The following is a 22,758-nucleotide window of genomic DNA, read 5'->3' on the forward strand; positions in this document are numbered from 1 at the left end:
TAGAATCCTCTCTTTAACTTTTGGAATTTTAATTATGATATGTCTTGGTATTGGTCTGTTTGGGTTATCTTGTTTGGGACCCTCTGTGCTTCCTGTACCTGGATATCTGTTTCCTTCTTTAGGTTTGGGAAGTTTTCAGCCATAATTTCTTCAAATACATTTTCAATTCCCTTTTCTCTCCCTTCTCTTTCTGGAAACCCTATTATGCATAGGTTGGCAGGTTTTATATTATCCCATAAATCCTGTATGTTACTTTAATTTTTTTAAATGTATCTTTCTGTCTGCTGTTCTGGATTGGGTGACTTCCATTATTCTATCTTCCAGATCACTTATTCATTCTTCTGTGTCATTTAGTCTGCTATTCATTGCTTCTAGACTGTTTTTTATCTCAGCAATTAAATTGTCTATTTTTGATTGATTCATCTTTATAGTTTTTAGTTCCTCATTACAGTGATTTGACTTTATATTGGTAATCTTTCTTAATTCCTTCAGCATTTTTATTACCTCCATTTTGAACTCAGGGTCTAGTAGACTGGTGAGGTCTGTTTCATTATTTGTTTATTCAGGGGATTTCTCTTATTCTTTTAACTAAGATTAATCCCTATGCTCTTTACTTAACTTTCTCTGTTCTATGCATTTAGAAGAAACAGTTATCCCCTGCGCTCTTGAAGGGCTGTTTTTATGTGGGAGCATCCCTGTGTAGGCTGTGTGTCCAATATTTTTGGTGTGAGGGCTGTTTTTGGCATGGATGCCAGCCATGTGTTTCCTCAGAGTGTGGTGGCCATTATCACCTTGATAGGGGATAGACCTCATGCCAGGCTGTAGTAAGGAGTGAGCAGGTCCAAGGTATTCGCCCCTTCAGATTGGGAAGTGTGGCAAGGCAGCACACACTACTGCAAGTCCCTCTCTGCATGGATTGTTAGTGAGCCAGAACACACACACACTCCTTGAGAGTAGAGTCTAGGCTTCTTCAATCCTTTTGTCTGTCTCAGTGGATTTCCCAGTAGGCAAGGTGACTTGTCTCCTCTGTTCAGGACCCTAGGACTGGGATGCCCAGATTGTGAGTCAATATAGTATGCTCCCTTTCCAGGGCAAGTGTCTACCCGTGTGGACCTTCTCTTCCTTACAAATCCCTCCCAGGGTGCCAGTCCTGACCTGATGTCTTTTTTCCCCCATCCTACCTAGTTACATGTTGATCTTTCTTGCCGCTTTGGTTGTATAGGAGATCTTTTGCCTGTTTCCAGTTAGTTTTCTGTGACAGCTGTTCCATATGTAGATGTATTCTTGATGTGTTTGTGGGAGGAGGTGAGCTCCACGTCCTACTACTCTGCCATCTTGACCCTCCTTCCAGATCTCTTTTGGTTGCTCTTCATTTGCGTAGAATATCTTTTCCCATCATTTATCTTTGAGCCTATTTGTGACTTGGGTATAAAATGAATCACTTGTGAGCAGCATACAGTTGCATCAAGTTATCAAAAAATCCATACTGCTTCCTTTGTTTTTTAATTTATAAGTTTATATTTAAAGTGATTACTGATAACATAGTTCTGTTTTGCTGTATTTTCCATATGTCTTATATGATTTTTATTCAGTTCTTCTAATAATGCCTTTTCCAATGTAATTCTTATTCCCTCTTTCTTTTTCAGTATGTTTTTAAGGTAATTTATTGGTTGCAATTTGGGAATTAATAGTTAATGCCCTAAATTTATACCAATCTGTGAATTGATACCAAGTGTGAATTGATACCATCTTAGTTTAACGACACGTTAACTCTGCTGTTATCCAGCTCCATCCCAAACTTTTATGTTGTAATTTCACAAATTACATCTTTATACATCACGTGCCCACTGACATAGATTTATAATTATTGTTGTATGCATTTGTCTTTTTAGTCATATAGAAAACAAAAAGAGTTACAAACCTGAAAAACAATGGTGATAGCTTTAATGTATACATCTATGTATTACCTTTGTCAATGATCATTATTTTTTTGTATCGCTTTGAGTTACTGTCTCATGTCCTTTTGTTTCAGCCTTAAGAACTCCCTTTAGCATTTCTTGCAGTGCAGGTGTAGTAGACATGAGCTCTCTTAGCATTTGTTTATCTGTTATGCGGTATGCGGGCCCCTCACTGTTGTGACCTCTCCTGTTGCGGAGCACAGGCTCCGGACGTGCAGGGTCAGCAGCCATGGCTCACAGGCCTAGTCACTCCGCGGCATGTGGGATCTTCCAGGACTGGGGCACGAACCCATGTCCCCTGCATCAGCAGGCAGACTCTCAACCACTGCACCACCAGGGAAGCCCTTTCCTTCATTTTTGAAGGAGTGGTTTGCCAATATAGAATTCCTGGTTGACAGTTTTGGTTGTTGTTTTTTGTTCCACACCCCCACCCCAGCATTTTAAATATTTCCTCCCACTGCCTTCTGACCCCCATGGTTTCTGATGAGAAATCAGCTGTTAATCTTACTAAGGATCCCTTGTTTGTGACAAGTCTCTATCTTGGCTGCTTTCAAGACTTTTCTCTTTGTTTTTCGAGAATTTTAGTACACTGCATCTCAGCGGGGATCTGAGTTTACCTTGCTTGGAGTTCATTAAGCTTCTTGGAGGTGTAGTTTCATGTCTTTCATCTAATTTGGGACATCCACTTTGGCTCACTGGTTGTTGACTAGGAGCTCACCTGAGGCAGTTGCCAGGAACATCTACATACAGCCTCTGTGTGGCTTCAGTTTCTCACAGTATGGTGGCTGGGTTCCAATATGAAGCATCCCAAGAGTGAGTATTCCAAGATAACTAGGCAGAAGCACCGGCTTCTTATGACCTAGCCTTAGAAGCCACAGAACATTACTTCTGCCATATTCAATTGGTCAAGCTAACCACTAAGATCATCCTAGATTCAAGAAGTGAGGAATCAGATATCTCCCCACAATGGGAAAACATTGAACGATTTATGGCCCATTTTTAATCCACCATAAATATCCTGTTGATTACAAAAGAAAGAGCCAAGTTTCCAGAGCAAGCAAATGCCAGAGAAGAGCTGTCAAGGATAGGTCTCCCATTTCCTGAATGGGAAGGGCAGGGATTTGGGAGTGTCCCACTTGTATCAGTAGAAGGAAAAGCCCTACATTAAAGACAGAGATACAAGGAACTCAGAAGTGAAAAGGAATAAAGACCCTGCCTCCTCAGGATAAGAGAAAAAGGTGCTCCCTCAGTGATGTTCCTTGGAATGCGAATGGTACAGAAATGGAATTTGATTGAATTCAAGGACTAGTCATTGGGGCGAAAGAAACCTCCAATAAAGTAGGACTAAATGGGACCTTTCTTAATTATATGTAACATACACAGCAAAACCCCATGGCAAAATGTAGTTCATAATGAAGAAACTAGTCAATCCTTTTAAACATAGGTTACAGGAAAAGAATGACTGGTACCACTTCCATTGTTAAGATGACAAAAATAAGATGTGTGAGGACTGAAAAGGAAGGAATAAAACTCAATATTTGAGGACATTAAGATTCATTTACTTAGAAAATCCACCCAAGTGAACATGTAAACTATTGGACAACTATGAGAGTTTGGCTAGTCTGCTAGATTCAAGATCATTTTATTAGAAACAATAAAATTTCTCCACACTAGCAATGAATATTTAAGAATTAACACAGAACACACAAGAACACTATGGAAAAACCTTTAAACTCTTAAAGGGGAAGTTTTGAATAAATGTAAAGATATTCCACGTTCTTGGATCAGATGACTTAGCAAAATAAAAATATCAAATTTCTCCAAATTTATATATAAATTCAATGAGATTCCAAATAAAATCCCAGTGGGATTTTTTGAGCTACCTCATAATCTTATTCTAAAATCTACTTAAGGACTTCCCTGGTGGCACAGTGGTTAAGAATCTGCCTGCCAATACAGGGGATAGGTTTTTGATCCCTGGTGTGGGAGGATCACACATGCCACAGAGCAACTAAACCTGTGTGCCACAACTACTGAGCCTGCACTCTAGAGCCCGTGAGTCACAACTACTGAGTCCATGCACCTAGAGCCCATGCTCCGCAACAAGAGAAGCCACCACAATGAGAAGCATGTGCACTGCAACGAAGAGTAGCCCCCACTCGCTGCAACTAGAGAAAGCCTGTATGCAGCAACAAAGACCCAATGCAGCCAAAAATAAAGAAATAAAATGAATTTTAAAAAAACCCAACAACTTAAGGTAGTTTTGGGAACCCCTCAGACTTGGAATTGGTGTCAGAGCAATTTTGTGTGGACTCTTCCCTCTAGTTGTTAACTTTCCCATAGACCAATGGAAGTAAGTAGAGAAATACACACACACACACACACACACACACACACACATATATACTCTTTAGTAGTGAGGAAATGATAAACTATTAGAAAATTATATTAGGAAAGTAGCTCATTACATGAGAAGAATATAAGTGGGTTCTGACCATAAGTCCTATACAAATAAGGATTCTAGGTGGAATAAAAACCTAATTGTGAAAGATAAATGGGAGAAAAATCCTGTAGAATATATTTGTGACTTCAGTTGGGGAGACCTTAAAACAAAATCCAAGGAAGCACAAATTATAGGTAAAAAAGAATTTCAAAGATGGCTTACACTATACCAAAATTAATGTTTATTAAGCAAAGGACCCCAAAGTTACCAGAAAAAAATGATAGGCTGAAAGAAGATATTTGCAACATCTAGCACTAACATGTAACTATCATCTAGACTATCAACTAGAATATGCTACTAAACTATACAAATCAAAAAGAAAAAAGTAGATACCTCCAAGAAAAAGATATGAAGTCATTTTACCGACTGGGAAAACCAAATATTTAACAAGTCAAAGAAACAATGTTCAAACTTTTCAATGGTCAGATAAACAAAATTTAGACAAGATACCAATTTATACATAGCTGACTGTGAAAATCAGAAAGCTGGATAATGCCAAGTGTTGGTAGTGGTGTGGTGAAAGAGGAACTCTTATACACTACTAGCAGGAATATACAGTTGTAGTGGAGAGTGACCTGGCAGTTCTTAGTCAAATTAAGTATAAGTGAACCCTATGATACACCAATCTCATTCTCTGGGGTATATATCCCAGAGAAAATTTCACATTTCTGTAAGATATGTATAAGAATTTTAATCATAGTCTTTTCTGTTATGCTGTTGGAGGGGTGGAGTTTGTTGGAGGAATTAGAGGCAATCTAGTGTCGCTCACTCAGGGAATGGCCAAATAAAGTCAGGTGGAATATTATGGAGCAGTACAAACAAAAGAACTAGCCATGGTTTTGCTGAGTGAAAAAAGTTTTAAAAAGTCTATTGTGCCACATTGCTTATGTAAATTAAAAATAAAAGCAACAAAAAATGGGGCTTCCCTGGTGGCACAGTAGTTAAGAATCTGCCTGCCAATGCAGGGGACACATGCTTGATCCCTGGTCTGGGAAGATCCCACATGCCGCAGAGCAACTAAGCCCCTGCACAACTACTGAGCCTGCGCTCTAGAGCCCGTGAGCCACAACTACTGAAGCCCATGCACCCTATAGCCCATGCTGTGCAACAAGAGAAGTCACCGCAATGAGAGGCCCGTGCACCACAATGAAGAGTAGCCCCCGCTTGCTGCAATTAGACCCAACACAGCCAAAAATAAATAAAATTTTAAAAATTAAAAAGCAACAAAAACCAATAACATTTGTCTTTTATTTTTTCACAAGGAGAAAAACTTAAGGACGTGGTGAGTTTGAACGGATTAGAGATAGGGATAAAAGGGAGTTATGTAAAAATTACATTAAAATAATTGTAGTAAAAGTTACACCTGTGTATTTTTTTAATGTTACAAACAGCATGTATAATTTCAAAGAAGTTATTTTAAATGGAAAAAGTCACTGATAAATGTTTTAGAGACAACAGAAGGCTTTGGGAGAGCAGAAGAAAGTACGTGACATAGCCCTGGGGCGGGCATGAAGCCTGCCCTGAATAAATATAGACAAATTAAATAAACCCCATAAAAATTGGGAATACAGTAACAGATATTTTGATTTTAGGTAAAGGGAACCTCATGTGTAGTACCATAGAAGTGGCAGAATGAGTGGGGATTATGCAGACTGCAAGAAAATCATACGGAGTCCAGAGAGATTAGTTTAGGTAATCAGAGGCCAGATGATGAAGCATTTCATGCAGAAAAGATCAGGCATTTTCCACTGGATAAAGGGAAACAATAATAGGTTTAAGCTGGAAAGTGACTGTTGTGGATAGATTTTGGCACCATGAGGTAGGAATGCTGCTGTAACAAATGCCAAAAAAAAAAAAAAAAAGTGGTTATGGCTTTGGAACTGGGTGATGGGTAGAGGCTGGAGGAGTTTTGAGGTGTATGTATGAAAAAGCCTATGGACTTCCCTGATGGCGCAGAGGTTAAGAATCCGCCTGCCAATGCAGGGGACATGGGTTTGAGCCCTGCCCTGGTCTCTGAAAATCCCACATGCTGAGGAGCAACTAAGCCCGTGCACCACAACTACTGAGCCTGCGCCATAGAGCCCACAAGCCACAACTGAGCCCGTGTGCCACAGTCACTGAAGCCCGCGGGCCTAGGGCCCATGCTCTGCAACAGAGAAGCCCCGACAATGAGAAGCCCGCGCACGGCAACGAAGAGTAGCCCCTGCTCGCCACAACTAGAGAAAGCCCATGCGCAGCAATGAAGACCCAACGCAGCCAAAAAGAAATAAATTTAGAAAAGAAAAAAGCCTAGATTGCATTAATGGGACTGTTCATAGAAATACAGATGTTAAAGGTGATTCTGGTGAGCTCACAGATGGAAATTATGAACATGCTCTTGGAAACTGGAAGAAAAGTGATCCTTGTTAGAAAGTGACAAAGAACTTGGCAGAACTGTGTTCTAGTGTTTTGTGGAAATTAGTGATAACTTTGGATTAAGCTAGGGAGATTTCTAAGCAGTGTTGAAGGTGTAGCCTGGTTTCTTAATGTTTATTATAAAATGAGGGAGAAGAGGAAGATAAATTGAAGGAACTTTTTTTTTTTTTTTTGCGGTACACGGGCCTCTCACAGCTGTGGCCGCTCCCGTTGCGGAACACAGGCTCAGGACGCGCAGGCTCAGCGGCCATGGCTCACGGGCCCAGCCGCTCCGCAGCATGTGGGATCCTCCCGGGCCGGGGCACGAACCCGCGTCCCCTGCATCGGCAGGCGGACTCTCAACCACTGCGCCACCAGGGAAGCCCCTTGAAGGAACTTTTAAGCAAAAACGAACCAGATCTTGAAGATTTGGAAAATTCTCAGCCTATTCACGTTGCAAAAAATGAGAAAATGTGCTGTGGAGAGAACACCAAGAGTGTGGCTGGACAGTCACTCCATAAAGAGATTACCAATGAGTTTAATCAGCCATCTCAGCTGGAGCCAGGAAGAGAGATGAGATTATAGCAGCAGAAAAAGTGCCAGCTGGGACTAAAGGGGGACAGAAAATAGGATAGAGTGAAGTCTGTTTTACTTCTAAGATCTCACAGGACAGACAGGTCAACAGAGCTATCTGAATTTGGACATGCATTATCCCTCAAGAAAAGGGCGGAGTGAGGATCTAGTTTGAGATGGCAACATAGAAGAATCCTGAACTCATCACTTTCTCCCGCAGACACAATGAATCTACAGCTACATACAGAATAATTCCCTCTGAAAGAAATCCAAAAATTAGTTGAGGAACTCCCATGTATTGGGTAAACAAGGAAAATATCCCCATCAAAACAGGTAGGAGATAGAGGGGTGGGATAGGGAGGGGGGTGGGATAGGGAGGGGGGATGGGAGGGAGACACAAGAGGGAAGAGATATGGGGATATATGTATATGTATAGCTGATTCACTTCATTGTAAAGCAGAAACTAACACACCATTGTAAAGCAATTATACTCCAATAAAGATGTTAAATAAATAAATAAAATTTAAAAAACCAAACCGGTAGGGAAAGGCTGAGAGGCAATCTTACCATAAACCCCACCCTTGGCACGGCAACCTACAATTAGGAGGAAACTCACAACTCTGAGCTTCTCCCTGAGGAGCAAAGGATTTGAACCCCACATCTGGAACCGCAACTTTTAAGACCTGTACCTGAGATGAGCCACCAAAATCCCTGGCTTTGAAAGCCAATAGTATTTGCATCCACAAGACCCACAGGATAGGACAAACTGAGAAACAGTTCTTAAAGGGCTCCAGCAGACTCACCTGGCTATCCCCCCAGGGCCCAGCACAGAGGCAGCCTAATTGAGACAGGAGGGAAAGGGGTAGGACACAAATGCTAGATAATGAAGAAGGGGCACGGCTGTTGGGATGTGATAAAGACTATCTGGAACCAGCTGAAACCAAGATGGCTTTGAGAATAGTCCGGTCATTGACCTTTAGCTCATTATACCTTCATTGTAAAACTAAAAACCACTCCCTCTTATGCCAGCTCCGAGGAGGACCGTAAAAGACCAAAACGTGAACAGTGGCCCAATTCCTGGGATATCCCCACCCTACACCAAAATAGCAAAAATATTCCTCCCACTCATTAGCCTACGAAATTACTTAACCCATAAAAATCTGCAACCCCATGCCCAAGGGCCACTCTCACTTTCTGAGACAGTCTACATTCTGCCTATGGAATGTGTATCTCTCTAAATAAACCTGCTTTCCCTTTACTCTGACTTGCTCTTGAATTCTTTCCTGTGTGAAGCCAAGGGCTCTCACTTTGTGGTCTGTCCTAAGGACTCCTGCAGGTCCCAGGTCATGACATTTCCCTCTCCTGCAACATAATGATTACCCAACTATCTATGAAGAAATGAATTTGCAAAGTTTTAGCCTGAGGAGCAGGCTAATTTAACACACATCTAGGTGCCTACTGAAATACTCTCCAAAAACCACAGAGGCCAGCAGGTGCCATCTCTGCATTCTTCCTCCATCTTGCTCCAGGTCACCAGTATCTCCTGGAAAGGAGTTTATGCACATGCCTGGGACCCCAGTTTTTGTGGGTACCACCCAGGGCACATCCCTTGGTTGCCTGGCTCTGGTGACCAGCAGGGCTTATGTTCCCAGGTCCCACAGGACTGTAATAAATGGAGAAAGAGGGTTTGTTTGTTTTTTTTTTTTACTAGCTACCCATCCCAGGGCTCAGCAGAGAGGTAGCAGACTGAAATGCCCAGTCTTCCTGTGAAAGAGGCCTATTAGCTTATCTTCACAGCTGTGGGCTGAGGGCCCAGCTTCTAATTAAACACAGATCTAAGGGCTGAGTGTAATCCTCTCCAGAGATCTGGGAAGGCAGGCACGATCTTCATGCTCTCCCTCAGTCTCCCTCCAGGTTGCCTGTATCTCCCGGAATGGAGCTTGTGCACACATCTGTGCTCTGATTTTTGATGGCTGCAGCACAGGGTACACCCCTCGATTGCCTGGCTCTCGTGGCCAGCACGGCTTAAGTTTGCCAATCGGACTGGACTGTAACAAACAGAGAAATGTAACTGGGCAGGACCCTGTGAGGCCTTCCCAGAATAGACCCCCGCCCATGTCATCCTCCTGCCTTTTGTCTACAGAAAAACTTCAGTCAAAGAATAAATTTAATCAAAGAAGTGAGAAAATGCAGAAAGGAAAACAGTCAAGCAAGACAAAAATAATACTTTAGCCATTAAACAAAGTCAAGGACCTTTAGTTCTTCCTCAAGGGCTATAAATGATATTCTGAGCCATGTCCTTTGAGCTGTTTTGTGATACTGAAACCCCCATCACGTGGAAGAAGTTAACTCTCTGCTGCCCACAAGCATGTAGACCCCAGACTGGTTGGAACCAGAAGGTTGATGATGCTGACTCCCAATTACCTCACCACCAACCAATCAGAAGAATGTCCATGAGTTGATCACACACCACAAACCCCCTCCCTCACCCTGTCTTTATAAACCTTTCCCTGAAAGCCCTCAGGGAGTTCAGGTCTTTTAAGTACTAGCTGCCCTGGACTCCTTGCTTGGCGCCCTGCAATAAATGCTGCACTTTCCTTCAGCACAACCCAGTGTCAGCAGATTGGCTACACCGCACACAAGCAAGCAGACCCAAGTTTGGTTCGGTAACAGAAACAGTTCTTACCTGGCTGCTCTTAAAAGAAACAGCACAGACGTAGCAGCATGAAACACACCCCGAGGCTTTCTGTGAAAGAGGCCTATTTGCTTATCTTAAAGCTTCAGCCTGAGGGGCAGGCTTCTAACTTAACACATTATCTAGAGGTCTACTGAAATACTCTCCAAAGATCAGAAAGGCTGGCAGGTACCAACTTTGCACTATCCCTCTGCCTCACTCCATGTTGCTGGTATCTCCCAGAAGGGAGCCTGTGCACACATCTGGAGTCCCAGATTTTGTGGTTGCTGCCCAGGGGATGCCGCTTGATTACCTGGCTCTGGTGGCCAGCAGGGCTTATATTCACAGGTTGTATAGGATTGTAGCAAAAGAAGAAAATGTTCATAACAAGCTACACCCTGCTCCTCCCAACAATGGAGAGGTAGCTGACTGAAAAAGCCCAGTCTTTCTGTGAAAGAGAAACCATAAATTACTCAGCAATGCATTCACTGTAGGACACTGATTTAGGGCAAGATTATTGGAAACACCTTTGCCAGTTCTTATAGTCTTGGGATTCTAGTCCAGGGGTTCTTGAGACCTTGGGGGTTGTTATGGACTGAATGTTTGTGTCTTCCCAAAATTCTTATGTTGAAATCTAACCCTCAATATGATGGTATTTGGAGGTGGGACCTTTGGGAGATTATTAGGTCATCAGGATAGAGACCTCATAAATGGGATGAAGGCGATGAAGGGACCAGAGTGCCCTCTTTGGGCCACATGAGAATACAAGGAGAAGCTAACAGTCTGTAACCTGGAAGATGGTCCTCACCAGAACTCAACCATGCTAGCTAGCACCCTGATGTGACTTCCAACCTCCAGAACTAAGAAATGTTTTTGTAAGCCACCTAGTTTATGGTATTTTATTATATCAGCCTGAGCTAGGACACGGGTTATTTCTCTGGGAATTAAGTCAAATTTTAAAAATCTGATCCCTAGAAAAATACACCTAGGCCCCAACATGCAACTCCATACATACAACTTCTGAGAGTTCAAGGACCTCTGGGAACCTGTCCAAGGAATCCCCAAATTTCAGGTAAGGAGATCAGCTCCTTACTTGTAACAGTCCATTGGGCCACACTACACCCTGATGACAGAGAGCTGGTAAAGCTGACTCAGAGTTCCACATACACAGTCATTACTCAAACTGCAACAACTTTAAACTGGACCCTTCAGGAATAACAATGAACCCTGTGCTTCATCTCTTATCAGTTCCCTGCCCAAACCCCTACCCCGTTGACCCACATCTCTGTGTTAAAGTCATCAATCACAAACCTTCTTTTAAAGTCGTCCTAAAGAAGGTGGTCCCCGTCAGGTCTCTCAGGACTATCTCCTCTTTGGCCTTAAAAACTATTTATGAGGTAGGGTAATGTTACTGTATTTCACCAAACTGAAGACGCCATTGGTTGAAAAAAAGGCATCCCCAATTCAGAAATGTTAAAATGCAAAGAGAATGTATCAGTCTTAGAGTTTTACAGATTCATCTGTTGGTAAACAGCTGCTGCACCAACTACCTTCCAAAATGACCTATTCAAAACCTGGGACACCCGCCCTTCCCCAGTTTCCCCCAATCTTGAAATGAAAGGGTTCATTTCAGATTTAAAAGGGTCCTTCTAATGCCTTGCTCCATCCCTGGCCTATGTCTTTCTGGCAGTGCCTGTGCCTCATGTGCTGGTAAATATTCCACATGACAACGTAAGTTACAAAGGTTTTCAGTTCTCTCCAAGATGTGTACTTCTGCATCATCAGGGTTGTGGGGAGAACAAAGTTCCCTGGATGGGTGGAATTAGTTTCCTGAACAAATACATGAAGAGAGGGTGGGGGGAGCAGGGATGATAAGAGTAAGAATTGGGTAAATTGAGAACATATCTTCAGCCCTCTCATCCCTAGGGATGCAAGGAACTGAGGACCAACTGCTCATAGAAACCTGTTAGGATAGTAAACTTTAGACAAAATGTCGTGCATAAGTCATGATAAACAAGATGGTGTTAGAAGAAAGAGGGAAGATACCAACTCATCTGGGCCATGGCTTTAAGGCTTAAATGGTACAAACTTCTCCGTTCAGGCTCTTCTGGTGGGGAGTACAGAGTCCTGTAGGTCTGGAGGAGGAAAAAGGAGATAGAAGGCTGCAGGCCTGTCTTGCAGCTTCCAAACACACAATTTGAAACTCACCCCACTTCCTTCTCTGGCCCCTGATAACACATGAAGATTCTTCAACCCCAAAAAACCCTCAAAAGCTGGAGTTGAGTCCCTTAGACACCAAGGTGCAGCCTGCATCCTTGACAAAATGGCTGCATTTTGCCACAGAACTTGCCTTAGGTTCAATGGGATGGAGTTCACAACTTTCTCTCCTGAACAGGGCAAGTACACACCAGAGATGTTCAAACAATGTGTTTAAATCACCTTAATAATTCTAATAGCAATAATAATATCAATAATACTAGCAACTAGGTAAGAACTTGTATATATTATCTCATTTGATTCTCAAAAAAGGAAAAAATAAAAAACAAAAGTGCAATGTTAAGTATTTCTCCCCGTTTTACAGATGATGGAAACCAGGTTAACATAACTCATCCAAAATGACATGGTTTGGAGGTGATGGAGCCCAGAGTAGAATATAGGTTTCTCTGACTCCCAAACTAGCCCTCTTTAGGTAAGAGACAGTGCGGCCTTGAGGAGCATAAACTCCAGCCGTCTTCTCTTGGCTATATGGGGCCACATCTGTGAATTCACATTACAAGACCAAGTCTGCAACTCATGAGAATCTCTGTGCTTGGAAGCTTCAAACTGAAACTCAAATTCCTGCCTTCTCTCCTAGAGGTCATTTTCCCAGGGATTCTCTAAGGCTACTGAGGAAGAAGCAGGAGGGATTCACAGCTGTAGCCATCAGAGACCCTAGAAAAGACCCATGGCCCGGGAGAGCCATGATCGTGCTTCATAAATTGGTACTCATATCTCCGCTTGAGCCCACTTTTAGGCGAGGCACTACAGGGAAGAGGAATGCAGAAAGGCAAGTCTCAGGCCTTTCCTCCAAGGAAGCCAGATTCTCAGTCACTCACCCGATCTGTTTTGGTAGAGGCAGCCATATCTGAAGCAGAGAGAAAGGAAACTCTTCACGAACTTCACGAACACCAAGGAATCACTGGGTTACTAAGGGTTACCCTCGGCGGCAGCCACACAAAAGCTGTCGCACGCTCACACTGGCACTGCCACTGCCACACAGGGTCACAGAGTCTCACCAACGTGGTGACACAGCGTCAGAGTCACACAGGCTGCAACAATCTCCCCTTAATCACAGACCCATGGTAACGCCCTACACCAGATCATGCGTAGGCCCCACAAACACGCTATTATGGCATCACACACGCAACCCTAGTAGCAACACAAGACAAAAAGACACACTGACACATACACTCGAAGGAGCAGCCTGGTAGACACACCGACGAACGCACGCCAACAAACCGGACGTACACGTCTCGCCCGGACAAAGACCGAGAGACAGCACCTCCTCGGCCCGCACAGGCTGGCCCCTCTGGAGCTTCAGGTCGCACCGCTTAGCGCCCAGAGCCAGACGGAAACACACTTACCTGCCTCACGCTGAGAAACGCTAGCCACCGACACCGCTACGTCACCAGACTGAATCGGGCCGCAGTGGCCCCTGGGAAATGTAGTTGGAGCGGGGGTGGGGGTGCCGAAGAAGGCTGGAAACGCTCAGGTGCGAAGGGCTCTGGGGCTTGTAGTTTAGGAAGGAGACGCCGGTGCTCGGAGAGCTGTAACGCGCGCGAGGGGCGGCCCCGGATACGCCCCAGAGCCAAAGAAAGCCCCGACCCGTCCTCTGATCCGCTGGAAGAACTAGGGCTGGGGTCCCAAGTGGTGCCCTTGCACAGACAAGGGGCATTGCAGGGAGGGGTGGGACGGAAGGGACCGAGATCAGAGGTGGAAAGGAATAAGCTCCGTTCGGGGGAGTGGAGGAGGTGAGGGGAGGGTGAGTAGGGGTGAGACCGGAAGGAAGGAGTCAAGCCCCAGAGGTGGGAGGATCTTCCTAGGGGAGGAGCGCTCAGGTGATGCTTGTCCAGGGGGACTAACAAGCCAAGGAGCTAGCAGCTCACGTTAATTTTGGTAGCTCACTGCATTATAACCGGGCTCAGAGTTGAAAGATATACTTTGAGAGGCTCGTTTTTCCTGGTATCGTTGTTTGTCTCAGGTCAAGCAGAGCAGGAGAAAAAGACTTGTGAGGGCTGCGGAAACAATGAGAACGTCTTCTTGGGTGAGGCGGCTCTTGTCTCCCAAATAGGAAGGAAACCCTTGAGGAAACACTATGCCAGGGCAACCCATAATGCAGGTACAGTCTTTCATGGGTGCTGGACTCCTGGGGGGTTGGTGGAGGGGGGCTTCCAGCACCAGGGCCCACCAACCTTTATTTACCCCAGGTGCCTCCCAAGGCAAGGCAATATCTTCCTTTGGCCAACACCCATTATATGCTCAACTTTTCTACAAGAATTAAAGGTATTCAGTGTATATCTTGGGGCCAGAATAAGCTAAATACCTGGATGGTTAGGAGAGAAAGGATTTTCCCCTTTATGACACTGAGGAGGAGGGGCTCGCAAAAGGGACCAAGAAGAAATGGTGCAGATCATGGTGCTTCCCAACCTTTATCATGGCACAAACAGAAAATGGTAATATTTGTATGGCACACTGGAGTTGTATAAGTTAGGGTGTAGATTATGCTGATATAATAAAGACCCCAAAATACTGTGACCTAAATATCATACATTTCTCCCTCATGTAAGAGTCTAAGGGCGAGCAGTCCAGGACTGGTGGGATAGCTCTGCCTTCCTGAACAAGTAGTTTCCATCTTTGGGGCAAAGGTGAGTATTAAAATTCTCAGTATCTCCCAGCAAACAGGGTAGAGGAAGGGCAGATAAAGCAGGCACAGAAATGATAATCATCCCTTTTGCTCACATCTCATTGGTTGGGTAAGATGGACTTCTTAAAAATAAAAATTAACTTTTGTGCATCAAAAGACATTATCAAGAAAGTGAAAAGATAACCGACAGAAAGGGAGAATATTTGTAAATTATGTATAGGATAAGGGTCTAGTATCCAATATATATAAATAACTTTTTATGACTCAACAACAAAAAGACAAACAACCCAATTAAAATTTGGGCAAAAGACTTGAATAGACATTTTTCCAAAGAAGATATACAAATGGCCAACAAGCACACAAAACGATGCTTAACATCATTAGTCATTAGGGAAATGCAAATCAAAACCACACGAAGTGCCACTTCACATCCACTACGATGGCTATAATTCTTAAAAAAGGAAAATAAGTGTTAGGATGTGTAAAAACTGGAAACCTTGTATACTGCTGGTGGGAATGTAAAATGCTTCAGCTACTGTAGACAGCAATTTGGCAGTTCCTCAAAAAGTTAAGCACAGAATTACCATATGATTCAACAATTCCACTTCTAGGTATATACCCAAAGAACTGAAAACAAGTACAAGTACACACATGTTCACAGCAGCACTATTCACAATAGCCAAAAGGTGTAAATATACCAAACATCCAACAATGAACAGATAAACAAAATATGGTACATACATACAGTGGAATATTAGTCAACCATAAAAAAACTGAAGTACAAATAATGCTTACATGGATGAACCTGCAAAACATTATGCTAAAAAAAAAAAAATTATGCTAAGGAAGCCATATACAAAACGTCACATATTGTATGATTCCATTTATATGAAATATCCAAAACAAATAAATCCATAGAGATAGAATGCAGATTAGTGGTTGCCTTCCTTAGTGGGGCTGTGGGGAGAATGAGGAGAAACTGCTTAATGGGTAAGGGGTTTACTTTGGAATGATGAAAATGTTTTGGAACTAGACAGGTGGTGGATGAACAGCATTGTGAATGTACTAACTACTACTAAATTGTTCACTTAAAAATGGCTATTTCCATATTATGTAAATTTCACTTCAACAATTTTTAAAATGTGAATGGTGTAAACACTGCAATTAAACAGCAGAGATTTGCAGACTGAGTTTTAAAAACAATAACCAATTGTATGCTCTTCATGAGAAACGCATTTTAAATAGAAAGACACAAATAGGTTAAAAGTTAAAGGATGGGAAAAGATATGCTATGATAAGATTAATTAAAAGAAAGCTAGAGTGGGCATATTAATACCAGATAAAGTAGGTTTGGGAGCAAAGAATATTGCCAGGGACTAAGAAGTTCATTTTGTAATGATACGGGGATATATTAGTTAAGAGTACCTAATAATCCCAAAGGTTTAGGCATTTAATACAAGAACTTCAAAACACATAAAGCAAAAGCTTATAGAACTAAAAAAGAAAAACAGACAAATTCACAATTATAGCCAGAGATGGCAAAAACCCCTCTCTGAAAACAACTGACAAGAGATAGTAGACTTAATATAACAGGTATTAAAAGAATAGGAAATACATAAATGTACCAAACTACATCTGTTTATTTAGTATATGCTTGAGTTGACATTTACAATAAGTGGGAAGGATGGATTATTTGTAAATGATGCTGAGAAATGGGATAGCCATATGGGGGTAAAATGAGATTCTTACCAAAAAACTAAAAAATGTAAAAAAAAATGAAAGCACAGAAGTAAAGGAGAAATCATGTGAAACATTTTAAATTGTCTCAAGATGTAGGCCTTTTAAATATGAATCAAAACTTAAGAGCCTTAAAAGAAAATATTGGTAAATTAGATAACATAAAAATCCATTTTGCATGGCAAAAGAGGACTGTAAGCAAATTCGAAAAACAAATAATACACTGGAAAAAAATTGCAAATCACATAATAAGGAGCTAACTTCCCTACTATATTAGTAAAAGGTCACTTTCCAACTGAATATTGGGCAAGAAATATAGACAATTCACAGAAAAGAAGCTCAAACCCATTCATAATAAGAAAAAAGCAAATAAAAACTACACTGGGATATGATTTCCCACTTATCAGATTGATAAAGACCCAGTAGTTTAATGGTTTGCCCTAACAGATGAGAAATTTATACTCAAAAGATCAAAATACATATACTTTCTGAATATACATGTAACAGTTATAAAAACTGATTACATATGAGGCTATAAAGGAAGGCTCATTCAATTCCAAAGAATTAATATAAACCTCTAATGTAATAGCATTAGACACAAATAACAAAAAGATAGCCAAAAATTGTGAGTTAAAGAGGAACCCCTAAAATAAACTACAAAACGTGGAAATGTACAATGCAACAGCATAGGACAGAATACAACAATGAAAACGCTAAATGCCAAAACTGTAGGACACAACTTATGTAGTAGAGGGAAACATACAACTTAAGTACATTTGCAGGGAAAACAAAAAACTAAATTCTCAATTCAAAAATGTAGATTTGGAATATACAGTGGAATATTACTCAGCCATAAAAAGAAACGAAATTAAGTTATTTGTAGTGAGGTGGGTGGACCTAGAGTCTGTCATATAGAGTGAAGTAAGTCAGAAAGAGGAAAACAAATATCATATGCTAACACATATATATGGAATCTAAAAAAAAAAATGCTTCTGAAGAAGCTAGGGGCAGGACAGGAATAAAGATGCAGATGTAGAGAATGGACTTGAGGACATGGGGAGTGGGAAGGGTAAGCTGGGACGAAGTGAGAAAGTGGCATGGACATATATACACTACCAAATGTAAAATAGATAGCTAGTGGGAAGCAGCCGTATAGCACAGGGAGATCAGCTTGGTGCTTTGTGACCGCCTAGAGGGGTGGGATAGGGAGGGTGGGAGGGAGACACAAGCGGGAGGAGATATGGGGATATATGTATAGCTGATTCACTGTTACAAAGCAGAAACTAACACACCATTGTAAAGCAATTATACTCCAATAAAGATGTTAAAAAAACACAAAAATGTAGATTAAGAGGACAGAGCACACTCAAAAAAGAATTAAATGACAAACATAAAGGGCAGAAGAAATCAAAGAATTAGGAAAAATAAGAGAAAAGGATAACAAAACCAAGAGATATGTTTTTTTGAAGATCAATGATCAATAAGTTAGGTAAACCTCTATCAAAGCTGATAAAAATAAAAGAGCAAAGATGTAAATGAGAAAATGAGTAAGAATCCAAATGAAGTTAGAATAATTATAAAAGAATCTTATGAATGACTACTTGCAAACAAATTTGACAACCTAAACAAAATTAATACATTTCTAGAAAATATAAAATACCAAAGTTGGCACAAGAAACAAACGTTGAATAAATCTGATACACTGAAATAATATAGAAACATCCCCTCAAAAGAAGAAAAACCCTAAAGCCCAGATGGACTTACAAGTACATTTTAACTAAACTTTTGTAAATAGATTTGATGACCTATTTGATAAGAGATAAACATGGCTAAAAAAATAAAGACCCACTTGATAGAAGGTCCAAATGATGAGGAAGTATAGAGATATAAGCTTCAACTCACCAGTAGTCAATAACAATAATGCAAACTAAAACATTCAAGGAAGATAAAACTTATCAAGTGTTTACAAGGACACAGAGGTGCTCTTGGGGAGAATGTAAATAGTTGCAGCCATTTTATAAAGTAATCTGGTTGTACCTTATAACATTGTGCAAAAAAATCCTTTGCACAATATTCTACAGCAAGTAGTCTAACCTAGCTCAGGTCCACAAGGGGACACATACCAGGATGTTCTTTGCGCCAGCCAGGAGTTGTATGCAGAAATGAATAAATTAAAAGTAGTAAACATTTACTATGAATTACTATGCAAATGTTAGAAGCACTGAATAGCATAACAGCACTGTGCACAGAAGAACATGATCAATCCAAAATATAGTACTGAGTAGAAAAAAGTGACACTTTTATAGCATAACACCAATAATATAAATTTCAAACACACAACATGACTTATTTGATAGGGGATATATACACATTTAAGGATGCATACCAAACACAGATGTGTAAGTGCCCATGGGGGAGATTAGGGATTGGGAACGATGGGGGGAAGAACCAAGAACTGAGTGTTAGACTAAACAATTTTGGTAATATACTAGGAATTGAGGTCCAAAAATATAAATGCAAAATTTAAAAACCAAGAGCCATTCACTTCCTGGCCTCTATTTTAATAGAAGGCAGAGTCCTAACAGCCCCATATATCCCAACAGGGAGCTCCGAAGAGACTCTGGAACTGCAGTTCCCTCTCCGGGATCAGAAAGAAGGGCTAGGAGCACGGCTGTTTGGGACTCCATACACTGGGAAACAGGACACGGGCAGAATTTGCAATTCTGTCTCATATAAGCAGCTGGCTCTCAGGCATGCAATTCAACTTCCTACTTAATTTCATCATTAATAATTGCCATGTTAACTGTTTACATATATTACAGTCAAGTAATCCTCACAAAAACATGGAAGGCTGTAATTATTTTAGTTTTACAGATAACCAAACTGAGTCTGAAAGAAGTATAATCACCTTTTCAGGTTCTCCCAACTAAAAGACCTGACATCCATGTGAAGGTCTAATGCCAACAACTATACATGTGCCAATAATCAAGAGTGGATACTTCCACTACTCTTTCTGGAAGAACATGTGAGAAATTCCCCCACGCAAATGCCTTAAGAAAGCTGACCAGGAAAGTGACTCATTCTTCTGTCACTAAAGTAGCCTCAACTCATGTTTTCAAGCAATCTGCTTTTCTCTATCATACAATTTATTGTCTCCCTGTCCTGAGCTCTGTGAATAAAGTAGGGTACGGCAAATATTCTAAGAACTAGAATCAATGTGAAATGATGCTCTAAAAAGGAAACATTTTTTCCAGCTGTCTCTAAAAGGGACCCAATCATAATAGCAGCAAATTTGCCCCCAATTCATGTGCAGTCCTAGCATCCAAATACAGTAACTGCTAAAAGGGTACAGGACTCCATGGAAAATTTACTTCTATCAATACATCACAAAAGCCTTTGCATTTGCTCAGGAAGAGATGTCTGAAATACTTTTAAAAGGAAACAAAACCTTCTATTAGGAGGAAGAGAGCAAGTGGAATTTTAACACACCTGAAGAAGCTTAGCCATTTTGACTCATTTACATCAATCGAGGCAATTTTATTTTAAATTATCAATTTTCAAATGGTTGTTTTTTAACAATGTTATTGAAACAATATTCACAAATCCTAAAACAACTTCAAGTTTTATAGAGTAATTAATATATATTTCTTATTAAAATGAGCTCTACTGTGGGCCATCGTTTTCTTCTTGGGCAAGAGGAACAATAGAAAATATAGTATATAAGGAAAATGCAGTCTTACTTTAGACTCTTTCTCAGGCCCCCAAATCCATCTAGCAAGACTTTTTGCTGAGGAAAATTATTTGAAAACTTCTATTTCTGATTTCATAATCTCTTTCTGTTCCTGACCAAGGTTCTTGGACTCCTTAATCAATACAAATTGCTATGAGGCCAGATGAGAAATTCAGGCAAGTCTTTATTGGGACTCATGCTGCAGCACAAGGGAGAGAAAACAAGTAACAGATGCCCTTGCTCGCTCTTGGTGTGTGCGTGGGGGTGTGAGCTGATCCCTAAATGGGGTGAGGGTCAGGCTGGAAGGGTGGCTTAGGTGGTCGGCCCACCTCCTTGGTGGTGCTGTGTGCAGGGATTATATGCAGTACCCTGATTTTGCCCTCGACACCTCAGAAGTGGCAGTTGGGTTTTTGGTCTTTTTGTATCTTGTTGTTCATAATTTGCCCCAACTATGCATGCATGCAGTTATTTTTAGTCCTATATAGTTTTTTTGTATTCTGTTTCTCCAAGAGACATTTGTCCAGGTGCACGCACTGTAGCAAAGGGTGCCAGGTTCCAGGTCCCAGCCTATCTCATTTCAAAAGTATATGCCTGTTTTCTCCCTCCCTAAATTCCTTGGAAGGTAGCTAACTTCATGACTTTGGACAGAAAACATTTAGGATGGGTCTGGAATATCCTTTTATTGCCAGAAAGTAAAGTTGCTTGCAGAGATGTCAGGGCAGCAGTGCTGAAGGGAGCAAGGAGTTAGCTTAAAGTAGCCCCAATGGCTAAATTCTGATAATTTGAGCATCAAAAAATATATATACATTATAATTAAAATGTGTTATGACTGTAGAAGGCCATGAGTTCATGAGACTAAAAGGAAAAATGTTAAAATGCAATACACAAATACAGAGGCATAATAAAATGAGAAAGAATTTAGTAAGAACAAAGTATAAAACATATATATACACACACATACATATACATATATGCATTTCCTTTCCGTTAGGTAGATAAGGGCTATACATGTGTATATGTGTGTACGTGTATGTGTGTATATATGTAGCATGAATAGACAGATCTCTCATCTCTCCCAGGTCTTTAATCAAAAGTTAACTTCAAAAGAGGCCTTCCCTGGCCACACAATCTAAAATATCAACCTGGTCACCCAGCTCTTCCTTCATCTTTTTCTCCTTAGAAGTTACTCTTACATAGTATAAGTTTTACTTATATATATATATTTTTTATTGTCTATCTTCTTCTCTAGAAATTAGCTCTATGAAGGCAAGGATTTTTGTCTGTTTAACTCACAACTGTTACCTCCAAAGCCTGGATTAGAACAAAGCCTGCAACAGAATAGGTGCTCAATACAAAAATTTTAAATAAAACGCATACACATAAACACACAAATACAAACCTTCTACTTAAGCAAGAGTAAATAAAGAAAACTCTTCTATGTGACAAGCAAAAACTGCATAAACTGTAACAAGGCAGAAAGATACGTTCAGCACAATAACCAGATTAAAAAAGAAATCCCAAAATTCATTGCCATTGACCACACTCAACCAAGTGGAAAAGGTTTAACCAGTGAGTCCTAAATGGATTAGTTCATGTCCTAAAGATAATTAACTAAACAGACTCAAACTCTTATCTCTTAGGATAGGAAATCTCTAGCTAGTCCTAATATCTATAACATACTAATAAAGCATGAGTTATAATGCTAAAAGATCAAGTCAGTATATCACAATAAGACAATGGATTGTATAGTTGCAGATAAACAAAATTTAGGTACCTCATTGTGAGGAGAAACATCAGATTGTAAAGTACAAACACCTGTGCTAAAGGCATGGGTGTAACAGATTTTATCAACATTACAAGTGAAGTTTAACTGTAAAAACAGAATCAGTGGCTTGGGTTTATATCACCTTGGAGGAAGAAATCAGGTGCCATACTTAGATCAAGAATCAATTAGTGAACAACTCAGACTCATCACTGGTCTGAGTCATTATTTCTTTTCCTTTAAGCTTAGTAAGTTTAGAGTAACCCTGAGGAGCTTTCTGATGTAAGTTATAACTAAACCCTTAGAACATATTCAAATAAGTGTTCCTATACCTCCAGAAAATATGAGAATAAAGGAATGATTACATGAATTTAGCTTACGATTATTAATCTATTTTAGATTAGATATAATGCAAGTTTGGCAGTGTTTTAAAACCATTATATTTGTTTCTGCTCAAGGTTTGAAGTATTCAATTATACTAGGTCTGTAATTTAAGTTCTATTATGCCATATAAAAGATTAAGG

The 22,758-nt window shown here is 40.7% G+C and overlaps 1 protein-coding gene across 2 annotated transcripts in view; it reads right to left on the minus strand.

Moving 5' to 3' along the window:
- Positions 1-22,758, minus strand: part of ZNF527 (zinc finger protein 527) — a 47,745-nt gene that overhangs the window by 7,224 nt on the left and 17,763 nt on the right. Inside the window, exon 1 of one of the 2 annotated variants that reach the window (XR_004347093.1) lies at positions 13,726-14,007. The exons of the other annotated variant lie outside the window; for it this stretch is intronic. The gene's annotated coding sequence lies outside the window, so the exon portion shown is untranslated. Of the gene's footprint in view, positions 1-13,725; positions 14,008-22,758 lie in introns of those variants that run through there. 2 annotated transcript variants of the gene reach the window in all.

This window comes from Phocoena sinus, chromosome 19 (genome assembly GCF_008692025.1).
Source record: "Phocoena sinus isolate mPhoSin1 chromosome 19, mPhoSin1.pri, whole genome shotgun sequence".
Classification (NCBI taxonomy): domain Eukaryota; kingdom Metazoa; phylum Chordata; class Mammalia; order Artiodactyla; family Phocoenidae; genus Phocoena; species Phocoena sinus.